Source organism: Somniosus microcephalus, chromosome 3 (assembly GCF_052327205.1).
Source record: "Somniosus microcephalus isolate GS21.2 chromosome 3, FLI_Smic_1.0, whole genome shotgun sequence".
Taxonomy (NCBI): Eukaryota; Metazoa; Chordata; class Chondrichthyes; order Squaliformes; family Somniosidae; genus Somniosus; species Somniosus microcephalus.
Genome location: NC_140989.1, coordinates 115645552 through 115663668, shown reverse-complemented (window position 1 = coordinate 115663668; position 18117 = coordinate 115645552). Strand labels below are relative to the sequence as shown.

At 47.5% G+C, this 18117-nt stretch overlaps 1 long non-coding RNA gene across 1 annotated transcript; it reads left to right on the top strand.

The window, feature by feature from the left end:
- Nucleotides 1–9762: 9762 nt before the first annotated feature.
- On the top strand, nucleotides 9763–14608 carry LOC147121276 (uncharacterized). The gene is made up of 2 exons (XR_015077523.1): nucleotides 9763–13641; nucleotides 14246–14608. It is a non-coding gene; the product is annotated as an uncharacterized LOC147121276 (long non-coding RNA).
- The last annotated feature ends 3509 nt before the right edge of the window (nucleotides 14609–18117 follow it).

Genomic DNA, 18117 nt, shown 5'->3' with positions numbered 1-18117 from the left:
GCAGTAATTAAAGTGGATAAGTCACCTGGTCCGGATGGGATGCATCCTGAGGGAAGTAAGAGTAGAAATTGTGGAGGTGCTGGCCACAATCTTCCAATCCTCCTTAGATACAAGGGTGGTGCCAAAGGACTGGAGGATTGCAAATGTTATAACCTTGTTCTAAAAAGGGGAGAAGGATAAACCTGGCAATTACAGGGCAGTCAGTTTAATGTCAGTGATGGGGAAACTTTTGGAAACTATAATCCAGAAGAAAATTAACAGCCACTTGGACAAGCATGGACTAATAAAGGAAAGCCAGCACATATTTGTTAAGGGCAAATCGCGTTTGACTAACTTGATCGAGATTTTTGATGAGGTAACAGAGAGGGTTGATGAGAGCAGTGTAGTTGATGCATTTGATAAAGTACCACATAATCGGCTTGATAGCAAGATTGAAGCCCATGGGATAAAAGGAGCAGTAGCAGTATGGATACAAAATTGGCTAAGGGATAGAAAACAGAGGATTGTGATGAATGGCTGTTTTTCGGACTGAAGGGAGGTACACAGAGGCGTTCCCCAGGGTTCAGTACATGACCACTGCTGTTTTTGATGTACCTTAATGACTTGGACTTGGGGGTACAGGACACAATTTTGAAATTTGACACGAAACTTGGAAGTGTAGTAAACAGTGAGGAAGATAGTAATAGACTTCAAGAAGAGATAGACAGGCTGGTGGAATGGGCGGACACATGACATGAAATTCAATGCAGAGAAGTGTGAGGTGATACATTTTGATAGGAAGAATGAGGAGAGATCATACACACTAAATAGTACAATTTTAAAGGGGGTGCAAGAACAGAGAGACTGGGGGTGTTTGTGGACAAATCTTTGAAGGTGGCAGGACAGGTTAACAAAGCAGTTAAAAGAGCATATGGGATCGTGGGCTTTATAAATACAGGCATAGAGTACAAAAGCCAGGAAGTTATGCTAAACCTATATAAAACACTCAACTGGAGTTGTGTGTCCAATTCTGGGCACCACACTTTAGGAAGAATGTGAGAGTATAGAAGAGATTTACTAGAATGGTTCCAGGGATGAGGAATTACAGTTACATAGGTAGACTAGAGAAGCTGTGGTTTTTCTCCTTGGAGCAGAGAAGGCTAAGAGGAGATTTGATAGAGGTGTTTAAAATCATGAAGGGTTTAGATAGAGTAAATAAAGAGAAACTGGTTCCAATGGCTGAAGGGTCGATAACGAATGGGCACAGATTTAAGGTGGTTGGCAAAAGAACCAGAGGCGACATGAAGAAAAACTTTTTTATGCAACGAGTGGTTAGGATTGGAATGCACTCTTCGAAAGAGCCGGTGCGCCTCGATGAGCTGAATCCTTCTGTGCTGTACGATTCTATGATTCTGTGACCCAGTGGTCAATTAGACACGCAGACTAGAGCTTAATGTTCAAAACAAGTGAGGTTTATTTACCCACGGCAATTATGTCTTAAGTGCAGAAATGAACAGAACAGTAATGGGAACTACTTTCCAGCATACACATTCTCTCACTTACCTCCTTCTGCTCCAACCTGTCCCAACTCTACAATTTCCCTGCCTTTTATCCTTCCCGTCTTGGAGTCGTTCCTGATTGCCCTTAATTGCCTTTAAAGATTTCTTAAGGCTATACCACCTTGCCTTGGTCATTCCGACATTTTATACAATTTCTTGAAGCTGTTACCATATCTTCTTCTTAGGCAGTCCCTCGGAACCGAGGAACACTTGCTTCCACGTTAAAAATGAGTTCACAGGTGACTGATGAGTCCAATGCGGGACCTACAGTCTCTGTCACAGGTGGGGCAGACAGTGGTTGAAGGGACGGGTGGGTGGGGTGCTTGGGTTGACGTGCGCTCCTTGCGCTGCCTGCGCTTGCTCCCGGCGAAGAGACTCGAGGTGTTCAGCGCCTTCCCGGATGCTTCTCCTCCACTTTGTGCGGTCTTGGGCCAGGGATTCCCAGGTGTCGATGGGGATGTTACATTTTTTCAAGGAGGTTTTGAGGGTGCCCTTGAAGCGTTTCCTCTGCCCACCTGGGGCTCTCTTGCCGTGCCAGAGCTTCGAGTAGAGCGCTTGTTTTGGGAGTCTCGTATCGGGCATGCGGACAATGTGACCCGTCCATCGGAGCTGATTGAGCGTGGTCAAAGCTTCGATGCTGGGGATGTTGGTCTGAGCAAAAACACTGACGTTGGTGCGCCTATCCTGCCAATGGATTTACAGGATCTTGCAGAGGCAGTGTTGGTGGTACCTCTCCAGTGCTTTGAGGTGCCTGCTGTTCATGGTCCATGTCTCTGAGGCATACAGCAGGGCGGGTATCACTGCTGCTCTCTAGACCATGAGCTTAGTGCCGGGTTTGAGGTCCTGGTCTTCAAACATTCTCTTCCTCAGGCGACCGAAGGCTGCATTGGCACACTGAAGGCGGTGTTGGACTTCGTCGTCGACGTCTGCCCTTGTTGACAGTAGGCTCCCGAGGTATGGAAAGTGGTCCACGTCCAAGGCCTTGTCATGGATTTTGATAATCGGGGGGCAGTACTGTGTGGCGGGGGCAGGTTGGTAGAGGACCTTTGTCTTACGGATGTTTAGTGTAAGGCCTATGCTCTCGTACGTTTCGGTGAAGGTGTTGACGATGGTTTGGAGTTCAATCTCCGAGTGATCGCAGACGCAAGCGTCGTCTGCATACTGTAATTCGACGACAGGGGATGGGACGACCTTGGATCTGGACTGGAGGCGACGGAGGTTGAACAGTTTCCCGTTTGTTCTGTAAATTAGCTCCACTCCAGTGGGGAGCTTACCGAGGGTGAGATGGGATGCCAGGGGATCTCAGAGACGCCGTAATTGTGACCATCTTCAAGAAAGGTGACAAGTCTGATTGCGGTAATTACAGAGGAGTTTCCCTGCTGTCTGCCACAGGGAAAGTCATCGCAAGAATCCTCCTCAATCGCCTTCTCCCAGTGGCCGAAGAGCTCCTCCCAAAGTCGCAATGCGGATTCCGCCCACTAAGGGGCACAATGGACATGATCTTCACCGCACGACAATTACAAGAGAAATGCGGGGAACAGCACCAACCGCTGTACATGGCCTTCTTTGATCTCACAAAGGCCTTCGACACTGTCAACCGTGAGGGATTATGGAGTGTCCTCCTCAAATTCGGCTGCCCTCAAAAGTTTGTCACCATCCTCCGCCTGCTTCACGACGACATGCAAGCCGTGATCCTGACCAACGGTTCCAGCACAGACCCAATTCACGTACGAACCGGGGTCAAACAAGGCTGTGTCATCGCACCAACGCTCTTCTCGATCTTACCATATAGCGGATACAGAACTATCAAATGCCTATGGCTTACATATCGTTCCTCTCTCTGTTACACTGTCCACTGTCTTTTACTGATTTCTGTATTTGGACTGCTAAATCTCTCTGCTCCTCAATAGTTCCTAGCTTCTCACCATATAGAAAGTACTCTGATCTATCTTAGCTCCAAAGTCGATGACCTCACACCAATGTTCCTTTTAATTTTTTTTTGTGCGCGGCCACGCATGCGCAGTATCTTCCAGCGGCAACAGCTTGTGAGCAGCCTGTGCGGGACCTCCCAATTGATGCGCGGCCTTCGGCCCATGCACCTTAGGTGGAACATTGCCTCACACTTCCCTACATTAAACTTTATCTGCCACAGTTTTGCCCACTCACTTAAACTATGAAGGTCCCTTTGCAACTTTCTGCTCCCATCTACACTATTTAGTGTGCCACCTAAATTGGTATCATCGGCAAACTTGGATATATGACTCTCTTCCTTCATCTAAGTCATTTAGAAATATAGTGAAAAGCTGAGGCCCCAGTACAGATCCCCGGGGAACACCACTAATCATATACTGCAAATTAGAGTACATACCCATTAACCCTACTCTCTGTTTCCTACCTCCTAACCAACTCCCTACCCATGTCACTAGGTTGCCTCCAATTCCATGCGCTCTCATTTGTGTTAACAGTCTCTTGTGTGGAGCTTTATTCAATGCCATCTGGAAGTCCATATAAATAACATCCACAGACACTCCCTTATCCACAATCATAGTTACGTCCTCAAAAAATTCAACTAGGTTCATTAGACATGACTTACCTGTTACAAATCCACATTTGGATTCAACGTTCCCGTGCGGCTGCCAGCAGTCTGGAGGTCTCACGCAGGCCGCTCACCAGCTTTTCAATGGCAATAACCACGCATGCGCAAAAAATTGAATGGGCTGCGCAACCAGTTAAAGGACCCGCGCACCAATTTTTTTTTTTTTTTTTTTAACAGGGAACATTGGTTGGCTCTACCTGATCAGTTCATGTTTGTCCAAGTGCTCAGTCACTCAGCCCACAATAATAGATTCTAGTAACTTCCCCACAATGGACATTAGACCAATAGGCCTATCATTTCCGAGTTTATCTCTCCTATGCTTAAGTAACAGAGGGACATTGGCAATTTACAATTTCCTGAATCAAGAGAGGTCTGGAAGATCATGACTGGAGCATATACAATTTCCTTACCTATTTCTTTTAATACTCTGGGGTGGAAACCATCAGTTCCTGGAGATTTGTTTATCTTTAGTCTCATTATTTTCTCCATTATCATCTTTTTTTACTTATATTAAATCCCTTGATTTATTTTTCCTCGTATCTCTGGTACTTTATCCTCATCCTCTACTATGAAGACCAATACAAAGCAAGTATTTAGCAAATCTGACATTTCCTGATTTTCAATTACAATGTCACCTGCGTCTGTCTTTAAAGGGCCCACATTATTCTTAGCCATCCTCTTTCTCTTAATATACATATGAAAACCTTTATTGTTATCCTCGCAAGTTTTTTCTAATATTCCTTTTTGCAGCTCATACATTCTTTGTATCCCTTTGCTGTTCTTTATATCTCTCCCAGTCCATGGGATCTCGACTGTTGTTTGCATTTGTATAAGCCCTTTCTTTTAATTTTATGTTATCTCTCACTTCTCTTGTTGACCAAGATTGTTACATAAGTAGAGCTCTTGCCCTTTAGGGGTATGTACAGGTCTTGTATTCTACCTAATACAGTACTTCTTTGAACATCTCCCATTGTTCACCTGTAGTTTTATCTGTTAATAGTTCTGCCCAATCTACTATGGTCAATTTCTGCCTCATCCCTCCAAAGTCCACTTTACCTAAGTTTAAAAGTTTAGTTTATGATTTGCCTTTCTCCCTCTTGAACCCCAAGCGCTTGTCAGAGCAATGGCGAAACAAAGACAAACCTGTAGCAATTGGGCTTCATAAATGGAATTTTTCTTCCTAAAATGTTCAGCTGAATTTATTTGCAGATCTTATAGAATCTTACACACAGATTCAGATTTGCTGCACTTTGGATTCCACAGCAAGGCTCTGGTACCAGTACCAGTATGTACCAACACCGAATTCTTCGTAACTAAGCCTATTTGATGCATTCTGGCAGAAGATCACATACTCATGCCAATTGTGAGCTTTTGACACTGATTTAAGCTTTCCCAAATTCTATCTGTATGCTGACACAGATCAGCACTTATTAGTTTTGAATTCTGCTTCTATAGCAATCCACAAAAATAAGTGAATTTTTGGTGAGAGGCACATCAAAATTGGTTGCAAAATTGTAAAATAAATTGCAAGTTACTTTGAAAATAAAAACTAAATAGTATAATAAAAAATTGGTGCCCTTAATCTGAGCAACATTCTTTACACTTTTGATCTCAATATTATTCCGGTAGTTAGATGATTTAATGAATTTCATTGAATAGCAGCATATCTAAATCGGGTAGGAACAAGGAGTTTAGTTAATCATAGAATCATAGAAATTTACGGCACAGAAGGAGGCCATTCGACCCATCGTATCTGTGCCAGCCGAAAAGGAGCTATCCAGCCTACACCCACTTTCCAGCTCTTGGTCTGTAGCCTTGTAGGTTGCAGCACTTCAAGTACATATCTGTGGTAAACCACTGTTTGTATTCCTGTTTGTCCTGTTTGTATTCCACTGTGTACATGCCTGGACATGCCTCGGCTGACTCCTCCCACAGGTCCTAGTATAAAGGTGACTGCTCCCCAGCCCTTAGTATCATGGACCGGTCGACCACGCGAGGCAGACCTCCATTCTGTTGTTAATAAAAGCCTTTAGTTACTCTTCTAACTCTGTCTTTTATGAGTAATTGATAGCGCATCAATTTTATTAACAACATTTTTATAATGGAGAAGATCCTCACACCAGCATGCCTGGACTTAGATCATCGGGAGGCGGACTCATCCACCAAGTTTACTCACTGGCTTAAGTGTTTCGAAAAATTCCTGACCGCCTCCGAAGCAATCAAATCGGACGAGGACAAACTGGATGTCCTGACCTCCAAAGTGAACCACCGAGTGTACTCGGTCATCCAAGACGCGACCTCGTACGCGGACGCTATCAAGCTCCTCAAGGACCAGTACACGCGCCCAGTGAACGAAGTGTACGCCAGGCACCTCCTGGGGAGTCGTAAACAACAACCTGGGGAATCGACCGTGGAATACCTTCAGGCACTGTCTGTGCTTGGCCGGGCCTGTGGTTGTAAGGATGTAAAGGCCGCCGTGTACACAGAGGAACTTATCCGGGACGCTTTTGTAGCGGGCCACAGATCCAATTACACCCGACAGCGACTGTTGGAGCAGAGTAACCTCGACCTCAACAAGGCCTCTGAACTCGCACTATCGTTGGATGCAGCCTACCAGGGCATGGATGCCTACTCCTCTGCACCGTGGACGCCGCGGGGAATGACAGCCTGGGACACGGTAGGACCGCCTCATAGCGCCGTGCCACCCCAGCCACACCCCAACAACGGCCCAACTACCGCAGCAGTGTCCCAAGGCCAGACAGCAGTGCCCCAAGGCCAGAAATGCTACTTCTGTGGCCAGGCAAAACACCCCAGAGCGCGCTGCCCGGCGAAAAACGCGATCTGCTCGGGCTGCGGGAAGAAGGGACACTACGCTAGCGTCTGCAGGGCCAAAGCCACCCCGAACCCCAGCAGCGCCGCGTGTGGGCCATGCGGGCCGCCATCTTGGACCTCCCCGGCCATGTGCGAATCACCGGTACAGCAGTCATTTTGGACGCCTCCAGCCACATGGGGATCATGGACGCCGCCATCTTGGACGACAGCCGGGACGCAGCAGGCCCCCGACACCGCCTCATCTGATACCCGCAGCGACACACCGACCCCTACGCTGGCATCCGTTACACTGGACCAAGCGAGACCGCACCAACTGGCCAGTTCCACAATGGACATTAAGGTAAATGGTCACGATACAATCTGCCTTTTTGACTCTGGGAGCACGGAGAGCTTCATCCACCCCGACACGGTGCGGCGTTGCTCTCTCCCAGTCCTGCCTGCGCAACAGCGGATTTCTATGGCCTCGAGTCCCAGTCGGCGGACATCGGCAGCTACTGCGTGGTGACACTCGTAGTAGACGGGACCGTGTACGATCATTTTAAACTTCTGGTCCTGCCTGACCTCTGCGCTGCCGTCCTGCTGGGGTTAGATTTTCAGTGCCACCTTAAAAGTGTTACGATGGCGTACGGTGGACCCCTACCCCCACTCACAGTCCGCAGCCAGCAGCTTCCAAACTGCCCGCCGCGCACCAGGTGCAACCTCTCCACACTCAGAGTCACCCCCCCCCAACTGTTTGCTAACCTCACCCCCGACTGTAAGCCCATCGCCACAAAGAGCAGGCGATACAGTGCCGGGGACAGGGTTTTCATTAAAACCGAAGTGGAGCGGCTCCTGAAAGAAGGGATTATTGAGGGCAGCACCAGCCCCTGGCGAGCCCAGGTTGTGGTCGTTAAGACCGGCGAGAAGCAGCGCCTGGTCATCGACTACAGCCAGACAATAAATCGCTACACCCTGCTGGACGCCTACCCACTCCCCCGCATAGCTGATATGGTCAACCAGATCGCGCAGTACCGCGTCTTCTCGACCATTGACCTGAAATCAGCGTACCACCAGCTCCCCATCCGCCCTGAGGACCGCCAGTACACTGCCTTTGAGGCAAACGGCCGCCTCTATCACTTCCTTAGGGTTCCCTTTGGCGTCACCAACGGGGTCTCCGTCTTCCAAAGGGAGATGGACCGGATGGTAGATCAAAATGCGTTGCAGGCCACTTTCCCATATCTGGACAATGTGACCATCTGCGGCCGTGACTTGCAGGACCATGACGCAAACCTCGAAAAATTCCTCCGCACCGCCCAACTCCTAAACCTGACATATAACAAGGAGAAGTGCATATTCCGCACAAACCGCCTCGCCATCCTTGGCTGTGTTGTGGAACACGGAGTCATCGGCCCCGACCCCGACCGGATGCGTCCCCTTATGGAACTTCCACTGCCCCACTGCCTCAAGGCCCTGAAGAGGTGCCTAGGGTTTTTCTCCTATTACGCCCAGTGGGTCCCCTACTATGCGGACAAGGCCCGTCCGCTGATCAAGTCCACCTCTTTTCCCTTGACGGCAGAGGCCCGCTTAGCCTTCCACCGTATCAAGGAGGACATTGCCAAAGCCACCATGCACGCAGTGGACGAATCCATCCCCTTCCAGGTGGAAAGCGACGCGTCTGACTTTGCCCTGGCCGCTACCCTCAATCAGGCGGGGAGACCCGTGGCCTTCTTTTCACGAACCCTCCAAGGCCCGGAGACCAGACACTCCGCTGTTGAGAAGGAGGCCCAGGCGATTGTGGAGGCTGTGCGTCATTGGAGGCACTACCTGGCCGGAAAACGATTTACCCTGCTCACTGACCAGCGTTCAGTTGCTTTTATGTTTAACAACAAGCAGAGGGGCAAAATCAAAAATGACAAGATCTTGAGGTGGAGAATCGAACTTTCCACCTACAACTACGAGATCTTGTACCGGCCCGGGAAGCTAAATGAACCCCCGGATGCGCTATCGCGTGGCACCTGCGCCAGCGCGCAGATCGATAGACTGCGGGCCCTCCACAATGACCTCTGCCACCCGGGGGTCACCAGGTTCTTCCACTTCATCAAGGCCCGCAACCTGCCTTACTCTATTGAGGAGGTCAGGACCATGACCAGGAACTGCCAAGTCTGCGCTGAGTGCAAACCGCACTTTTATAGACCAGACAGGGCCCACCTGATAAAAGCCACTCGCCCCTTCGAGCGCCTGAGCGTCGATTTTAAAGGGCCTCTCCCCTCCTCCGACCGCAATGTGTACTTCCTCAATATTATTGATGAGTACTCCCATTTCCCGTTCGCCTTCCCCTGCCCGGACATGACCAGTGCCACGGTCATTAAATGTCTGAACAACCTCTTCACCCTGTTCGGCTTCCCCAGCTATATCCATAGCGACCGGGGCTCATCGTTTATGAGCGACGAACTCCGTCAGTACCTGCTAACTAGGGGTATTGCCACAAGCAGGACCACCAGTTACAACCCCCGGGGGAACGGACAGGTGGAAAGAGAAAATGCGACAGTTTGGAAGGCCGTCCTGCTAGCCTTAAAGTCTAGGGGCCTTCCAACCTCCCGCTGGCAGGATGTGCTCCCCGATGCGCTCCACTCTATTCGGTCACTGCTCTGCACTGCCACTAACGCCACCCCTCATGAGAAAATGTTTGTCTTCCCAAGGAAGTCCACATCGGGGACATCGCTACCGCCATGGCTGACGTCCCCAGGGCCGGTCCTACTGAGAAGACACGTGAGGACCCATAAAACGGACCCCCTGGTCGAGAGGGTCGACCTCCTCCACGCCAACCCCCAGTATGCTTACATCGCATACCCGGACGGGCGGGAGGACACAGTCTCCATAAGAGACCTTGCACCCTCGGGGGCCGCAGTAACCCACTACCCACTACCACCCCCCCCCCACGATCCGATATCCAGCCCCAGCAGACGGCAGGCCTGGGCCCCGCGACCCGCTCGACATCTACGAGGACGACACGCCTGTGCCACAGCCTACGCTGGACTCGACGCCGGAAACTTCACTACCCCTGCCGTCGCCACGCAGATCACAGCGGCAGACAAGACCTCCGGAGAGACTCCAATACACTAACTTTTAATACACTTCACCCCGCCGGACTCAATTTTAAACAAGGGGTGAATGTGGTAAACCACTGTTTGTATTCCTGTTTGTCCTGTTTGTATTCCACTGTGTACATGCCTGGACATGCCTCGGCTGACTCCTCCCACAGGTCCTAGTATAAAGGTGACTGCTCCCCAGCCCTTAGTATCATGGACCGGTCGACCACGCGAGGCAGACCTCCATTCTGTTGTTAATAAAAGCCTTTAGTTACTCTTCTAACTCTCAGTCTTTTATGAGTAATTGATAGCGCATCAATATCCAAGTACTTTTTAAATGTGATGAGCGTATCTGCCTTTGCCACCCTTTCAGGCAGTGAGTTCTAAACCCCCACCACCCGAGTTCCTCAAGGCAGTGTCCCAGGCCCAACCATCTTCAGCTGCTTCATCAATCATAAGGTCAGAAGTGGGGATGTTCGCTGATGATTGCACAGTGTTCGGTTCCATTCGCAACTCCTCAGATAATGAAGCAGTCCATGCCCACATGCAGCAAGGCCTGAACAACATTCAGGCTTGGAATGATAAGTGGCAGGTAACATTCGCACCACACAAGTGCCAGGCAATGACTATCTCCAAAAAGCGAGAGTTCAACTACCACCCCTTGACATTCAACGGCATTACCATCGTCAAATTCCCCACCATCAACATTCTGGGGGTCACCATCAGAAACTTAACTGGACAAGCCACAAAAATACTGTGGCTACAAGAGCAGGTCAGAGGCTGGGTATTCTGTGGCGAGTGTCTCACCTCCTGACTCCCCAAAGCCTTTCCACTAACTACAAGGCACAAGTAAGGAGTGTGATGGAATACTCTCCACTTGCCTGGATGAGTGCAGCTCCAACAACACTCAAGAAGCTTCACAGCATCCAAGACAAAGCAGCCCACTTGATTGGCACCCCATCCACCACCTTAAACATTCACTCCCTCCACCACCAGTGCACCGTGACTGCAGTGTGTACCATCTACAAGATGCACTGCAACTGGTCACCAAGGTTTTGGCAGCACCTCCCAAACCTGCGACCTCTACCACCTAGAAAGACAAGGGTAGCAGGCGCATGGGAACACCATCACCTGCAAGTTCCCCTCCAAGTTATTTGGAAATATATTGCCGTTCCTTCATCGTCGCTGGATCAAAATCCTGGAACTCCCTAACAGCACTATGGGAGTACCTTCACCACGCAGACTGCAGCAGTTCAAGGCGGCGGCTCACCACCACCTTCTGAAGGGCAATTAGGGATGGGCAATAAATGCTGGCCTTGCCAGCGATGCCCACATCCCAGGAACACATTTTTTAAAAACCCTCTGGGTAAAAAAAGTTCTCCTCAACTCCCCTCTAATCCTTCTACCAATTACTTTAAATCTATGCCCCCTGGTTATTGACCTCTCTGCTAAGGGCAATAGGTCTTTCCTATGCACTATCTAGGCCCCTTACAATTTTGTCTCCCCTCAGCCTCCTCTGTTTCAAATAAAACAACCCCAGCCTATCCAATCTTTCCTCATAGCTAAAATTCTGAAGTCCTGGCAACATTCTCATAAATCTCCTCTGTACCCTCTCTAGTGCAATCAAATCATTCCTGTAATGTGTTGACCAGAACGGTAAAAAGTATTCTAGCTGCGGCCTAACTAGTGTTTTATACAGTTCAAGCATAACCTCCCTGCTCTTATTTTCTATGCCTCGGCATAGTATCCTACTATTTATTGTGTATTCCCTTGCCTTGTTAACCCTCCCCAAATGCATTATCTCACACTTCTCTGGATTGAATTCCATTTGCCACTTCTCTGCCCACCTGAACAGTCCATTGATATCTTCCTGGCTTTCTTCCTATCAACCACACAACCAATTTTTGTATCATCTGCAAACTTCTTAATAATGCCCCCTACATTGAATTCTACATCATTGATGTATACCACAAAAAGCAAGAGACCTAGTACTGAGCCCTGCAGAACCCCACTGGAAACAGCTTTCCAGTCACAAAAGCATCTGTCGACTATTACCCTTTGCTTCCTGCCACTGAGCCAATTTTGGATCCAACTTAACACGTGCCCTTGGATCCCATGGGCTTTTACTTTTCTGACCAGTCTGCCATGTGGGATCTTGTCAAAAGCCTTGCTAAAATCCATATACACTACATCAAATACACTACCCTAATCAACCCTCGTTATCTCCTCAAACAATTCAATCAAGTTAGTCAGACATGACCTTCCCTTAACAAATCCATGCTGCTGTCCTTGATTAATCCGTGTCTTTCTAAATGACGATTAATATTGTCCCTCTGAATTTTTTCCAACAATTTGTCCACCACCGAGGTTAGGCTGACTGGCCTGTAATTACTCGGTCTGTCCCTTTCTCCCTTTTTGAACAACGGTACAATGTTAGCAGTCCTCCCGACACCACACCTGTAGCCAGAGAGGATTGGAAAATGATGGTCAGAGCCTCTGCTATTTTCTCCCTTGCTTCTCTTAACAGCCTGGGATACATTTCATTCGGGTTTGGCAATTTATCTACTTTCAAAGATGCCCCTTAAAATTTATTTTCTCACTATGTTTATCTCATCTAATATTTCACACTCCTTCTCCTTAACTACAATGTCTGCACGTCCCTCTCTTTTGTGAAGACAGACGCAAAGTATTCATTAAGAACCATATCCATGTCTTCCACCTCCACACACAAGTTTCCTTTTTGGTCTCTAATGGGACCTACTCTTCCTTTCACTCCTCAAATGCAAACTATACACACAGCCTATTTATCAATTATTATGATGGTTCATTATCTTATTTAGAGGAGGAATTATATAATTTCACAATTTGAAATTGTGGAAGTGGAGGAAGGGGAAGAAGTCCAGTCTTGTGTTTATATTCTGCATTTAATGTGCGTACTAATTAAACCATCAGAGCTCTCCAAGTAAAAATGAAATAGTACGAAGAGTCGCCTTGTATTGACAATAACAACTTGCATTTATACAGCACCTTTAACAGTCTCTCTTCCTGTGTCAGCAAAAATCCATTGTGTGAATGTATCCAGCTGCATGTCTGTGCTTAGCCTAACTTCTTTTACCCATAATGCCTGTTAGCCATTTTCTACTATTGTCTCTAAAGCCTACAATGAGGAAGAAAGAAAGAAAGACTTACATTTATATAGCGCCTTTCACAACCACCGGACATCTCAAAGCACTTTACAGCCAATGAAGTACTTTTGAAGTGTAGTCACTGTTGTAATGTGGGAAACGCAGCAGCCAATTTGCGCACAGCAAACTCCCACAAACAGCAAAGTGATAATGACCATATAATCTCTTTTTGTTATGTTGATTTAGGGATAAATATTGACCAGGACACCGGGGATAACTCCCCTGCTCTTCTTCAAAATAGTGCCTTGGGATATTTTACGTCCACCTGAGAGAGCAGAGGGGACCTCAGTTTAACATCTCGTCCGAAAGACAGCACCTCCGACAATGCAGCACTCCCTCAACATTGCACTGGAGTGTCAGCCTAGATTTATGTGCTCAAGTCCCTGGAGCAGGACTTAAACCCACAACCTTCTGACTCAGAGGTGAGTGTGCTACCCACTGAGCCACAGCTGAGAAGGGGGGAAATATTTTTGTACTGCTGGAGCCCTCCCCCACCACCATCAATCACCCAACCATCATTCAGCGTCAGGCTTGAAAATATATTAGTAATCACATTCTACTGTTTTAACAAGCCATAAAAGACAACTGCTTTTGTTCAAGTTTAACTTTCAGTTTATGATTCCCATCGGAACCTTGAACTTTTAAGCTTAATGGCATTGAAGAGTTTAATTTCCTAACTTCTATGGGAAGCCCCAATCAGGTGTGCAACGAGTGCATGGTAAAAGACTGGTAACACCGTGTATGTGATATGGTAACACCACTGACAGGTAACACCGTGATATGATGCCTTGTAATTGTCTCCTACCCAGTTTTCAACATTTTTTTAGATGGAGGAGTTGGGAGGAGAGGTGTAGTCTTAATAAAAATAATATTTGTCCATGAAATAAGGAAGACCTAATCATCTGGGATGACCTGTGGATGTGAGAGCTGCCACATAAATGCAAGTTCTTTCTAATAGAAACTTTGGAGAAAGTGGAAAAATATTTGATTTTTTTAAATGGTTACACTGTATCTTATTTCTTTTAGATGAAAAAGGAGGGTACTGCATTACAGATGCACAAAGTCTAGAAAAATGACATCACAATCACTGTGAACAAGTAAAATCCAGCATGGACTACATGGAAATTGTCTTAAAACTGCAACCGGTTTTAGGAGTCACATATGGACAACTGCACCATCTTCTGGCTAATGTTGAACTCTGCAACAAAAACAAAAGGTTGATTACATTTAAGAGTTTCCCATGTGCAGTCAATGCATTTTGAAGCAGAAAGTGGTGCAGATGTAAACCAGTGTTGTCCAATACATTAGCCTCGAGCCACATGTGGCTAATTTGGAATCCTGATGTGGCTAATTGCATTTTTGATCAGTGAATAAAAATTGAGCAACAGACACCATCATTTTGCATTACAACCCAAGACGAATTTCAGCCCCAACGTCTCTAATGTTTAGGACTGCTTTACACAACGAGTAACAGAATTGGTGAGCAGCTCCCTCCATTAGAGGGAGTTAGTCGCATATGCAGTCTCATTACTTTTATTAGAGTCTTGAAACACAACAGCCTTGACCCCAACCTGCCCTATTAAGCTCTGAAGTCTCCTTTGATTCTGGTAAGTTTATTTACAGTATGTACAGTAAGTAAAATCACATATTAGCTTCCTAAACTTCCAGAGTTTTTTTATTTTAAGTTGAGAAAGGTGCAGGACTCCACCAAGGTTGAAAAGGGATGAGGAAAATCAGAGAATAGTGATTAGGTGATGACAAGCATGTGGTTTTAAACTCTTAAGATTGGAGGAGGAAGGAAAGATTGAGATAGTATAGAATACTGTGAATGAGTCTTTATTTCAACACTGTAGAGAAACCAATGGGATTAACGGGGCAGTGGCAGTGTGGATACAAAATTGGCTAAGAGATAGCAAGCAGAGAAGCAGGGTGAATGGTAGTTTTTTGGACTGGATGGAAGTATACAGTGGTGTCCCCCAGGGATCAGTATAAGGACTATTGCTCTATTTGATATATATTAGTAACCTGGGCTTAGGTATAAGGGGCATAATTTTAAAGTTTGCAGATGACACAAAGCTTGGAAATGTAGTAAACAGTGAGGAGGATAGTAGCTGACATCAGGAGGACATAGACAAACTGGTGAAATGGGCAGACACATGGCAGATGAAATTTAATGCAGAGAAGTGTGAAATGATGCATTTTGGAAGGAAGAACGAGGAGAGGCAATATAAACTAAATGGTACAAGCGGGTGCAGGAACAGAAAGACATGGGGGTTCTCATACACAAATCTTTGAAAGTGGAAGGACAAGTTGATAAGGCTGTTAAAAAAGCGTACGGGATCCAAGGTTTTATAAATAGAGGTGCAGGGGGAGAAATTAGGTTCTGTGTTTCCCCTACTTTAGGCGCTAATCGGCCTCCTAAAGGTCAAAAATCAGGTCCTAGATGCGCACGCACACTTCCGACTGGAAGTGCGCCGGATGCCATATTGGTACAGTAGTTTGCATGCGCACACCTAACGACCGCCAGCAGCATGCAGAGCAGGTAGATTGTGACATCAATCAGTGTGCAACGCTAATTTGAAGCCAGCGCTGGCATTTTTGAATGCCATGGTCCAGCCAATGCCCTCTCTTTAACCTCCCACAGCTAAACACACATTCAATGGCATGAAGGACCTCCCACCAGGACTACTTAAAGGGATCATGAACTACTTGTAGCTAAGTTGCTGGATTATTTCTTCTGGCTGCTGGTGCAATTTTATGTGTTTTTAAAGCTTTCCCTACACTTGTCTAAAATTTCAGTAGTCTACAGGGCGTAGCCTGGCTGGTGCTGAAGTACTTTTTTTGTGGTTTAAAGGCTTGTGCTGAAACAAGTTGCTTCCAGACATGGGTGGCCTGGTTGGCCTCTCTCTTGGAATTGAACACGACTGGGAGAATGAAGAGAGGCCACACAGATCAGGACAAGCTGCTAGAAGAGGGAGGGGAAGGAGGGGGAGAAGGGCTCTCAGCTGGAGGCCATATCCGTCCAGGATCTTTCGGGAGCAATTCTCTTACCTGAACTTCAGCAAGGATCAATGCATGAGATGCCTTTGCTTCAATAAAGAGGTTGTAACTGAAATCTGCCAACTACTGCAGCCAGAGCTGCAACCTCAAAGCACAGCAAGAACCGTATTGCCTGTGGCGGTCAGGGTGACTGTGGCTCTTAACTGTTATGCGTCAGGCTCCTTCCAGGCTGCTGCTGGAGATATTTGCACTATCTCGTAGTTTGCAGTGCACTGCTGTATAAGGGAGGTCACTGAGGCTCTCTATACACAGAGAGACAGCTTCATCTCATTCCCTCTAGCCAGAGACAAGCAGACGGAGCGAACAGGAGGGTTTGCTCAGATTGCAGGCTTCCCCACGATGCAGGGTGCAATTGACTGCATGCACATTACTTTGCGTGCGCCTCATGTGAACTCACCCATCTTCATGAACCGAAAGGGATTCCACTCCTTCAATGTGCAGCTGCTGTGTGACCACAGGCAGCGCATCATGCAGTTGAATGGCTGTTATCCTGGCAGCAGTCACAATTCCTTCATTTTGCAGCAGTCCTCTGTGCCAGCTGTATTTGACCCACCACAGCAAGTCAAAGGCTGGCTTCTGGGCGACAAGGGTTATCCACTGATGACATGGCTCATGACTCCGGTCCGGAACCGATGCACCGCAGGCCTACAATGAGAGCTATGCTGCCACAAGGAGCATTATAGAGCACACCATTGGCGTCTTCAAGCAATGCTTCCGCTGCCTGGACCGCTCTGGAGGAGCTCTGCAATACTCAGCTGAGCAGATATCAAGATATGTAGTAGCATGCTGCACAACCTGGCCATTATATGGGAACAGCCCTTGCCACCACCTATCAGGTGAGAAGCTGCAGAGCAGGAGGATGAGGAAGAAGAGGAGGAGGAGGAAACGCAACAAGACATGGAGGAAGAGGAAGGGAGGATAGAACATAGACAGCCCCTTTCTTCCCAGGCTCTACGAGATCAAATAATGCATGAGTGATACCAGTAACCTCAACCACACCTCCCCATTCACCAACAATCCCACACTCCTTACCTTTCCTCTATCACTGACCATCACATCGTCCTCTTTCTGACAACACAAAAATAAAAGCAACCAGAAAATGCACATTCCAATCCAAATTTATAAATTAAATCATGACATAATGCATACAAAAATAAATGCACCACCCATGTGCATTCCTTTAATGCCTCTTCCATGTGCCTTTACTTTTCCTAGTGCTCCTACGAGGTGCTTCCCCAGTGGCTGCAGCATGGGTGATGGAAGGCTGCTGACCTTCAATTGAGGAGACTGCGGATGGCCTTGGAGGGCCACCTCGAGCAGCTCTGGGCCAAGAAGGCCCGGATTCAGACTGCACCATCTCAGCATGGGCTGCAGCAGTCTGGGCTGGCTGGCTGACGGACAACAGCAAGGGCACTGAAGGAGTGGCAGAGGTGGGAGCACGAATGCTGTCATCCTTAGAGAGGACAGCAGATTAGTGCTCCATGAAGCCACTGTCACTCTTTTGGGGCGGCACCTTAGCTATCCTAGTAATCTGTTGGACAACAGATTGATGGACTGCTGTAACGCCCTGAAAGGCCCTTTGAACACTAGTATCCAGAGCCACGATGACAGCAGTCTGAGCTTACATGGCAGCAGTCTGAGCTTCCACTGCAGCACACAAACCTTTGATGGAAGCTGTTTGTGCTGCAATGGAAGCTGAGACATCAGCCATCAGACGCTACATCATACTGGGTTCCACAAGTATGTTGATGGAGGTGGCCAACCGTTCCCTGTTGGAAAGGATGGGCTCCAAGCTCTGTGCAAAGCCCTGTGCCAAGTTGGTGCTGGACTCCTCCATG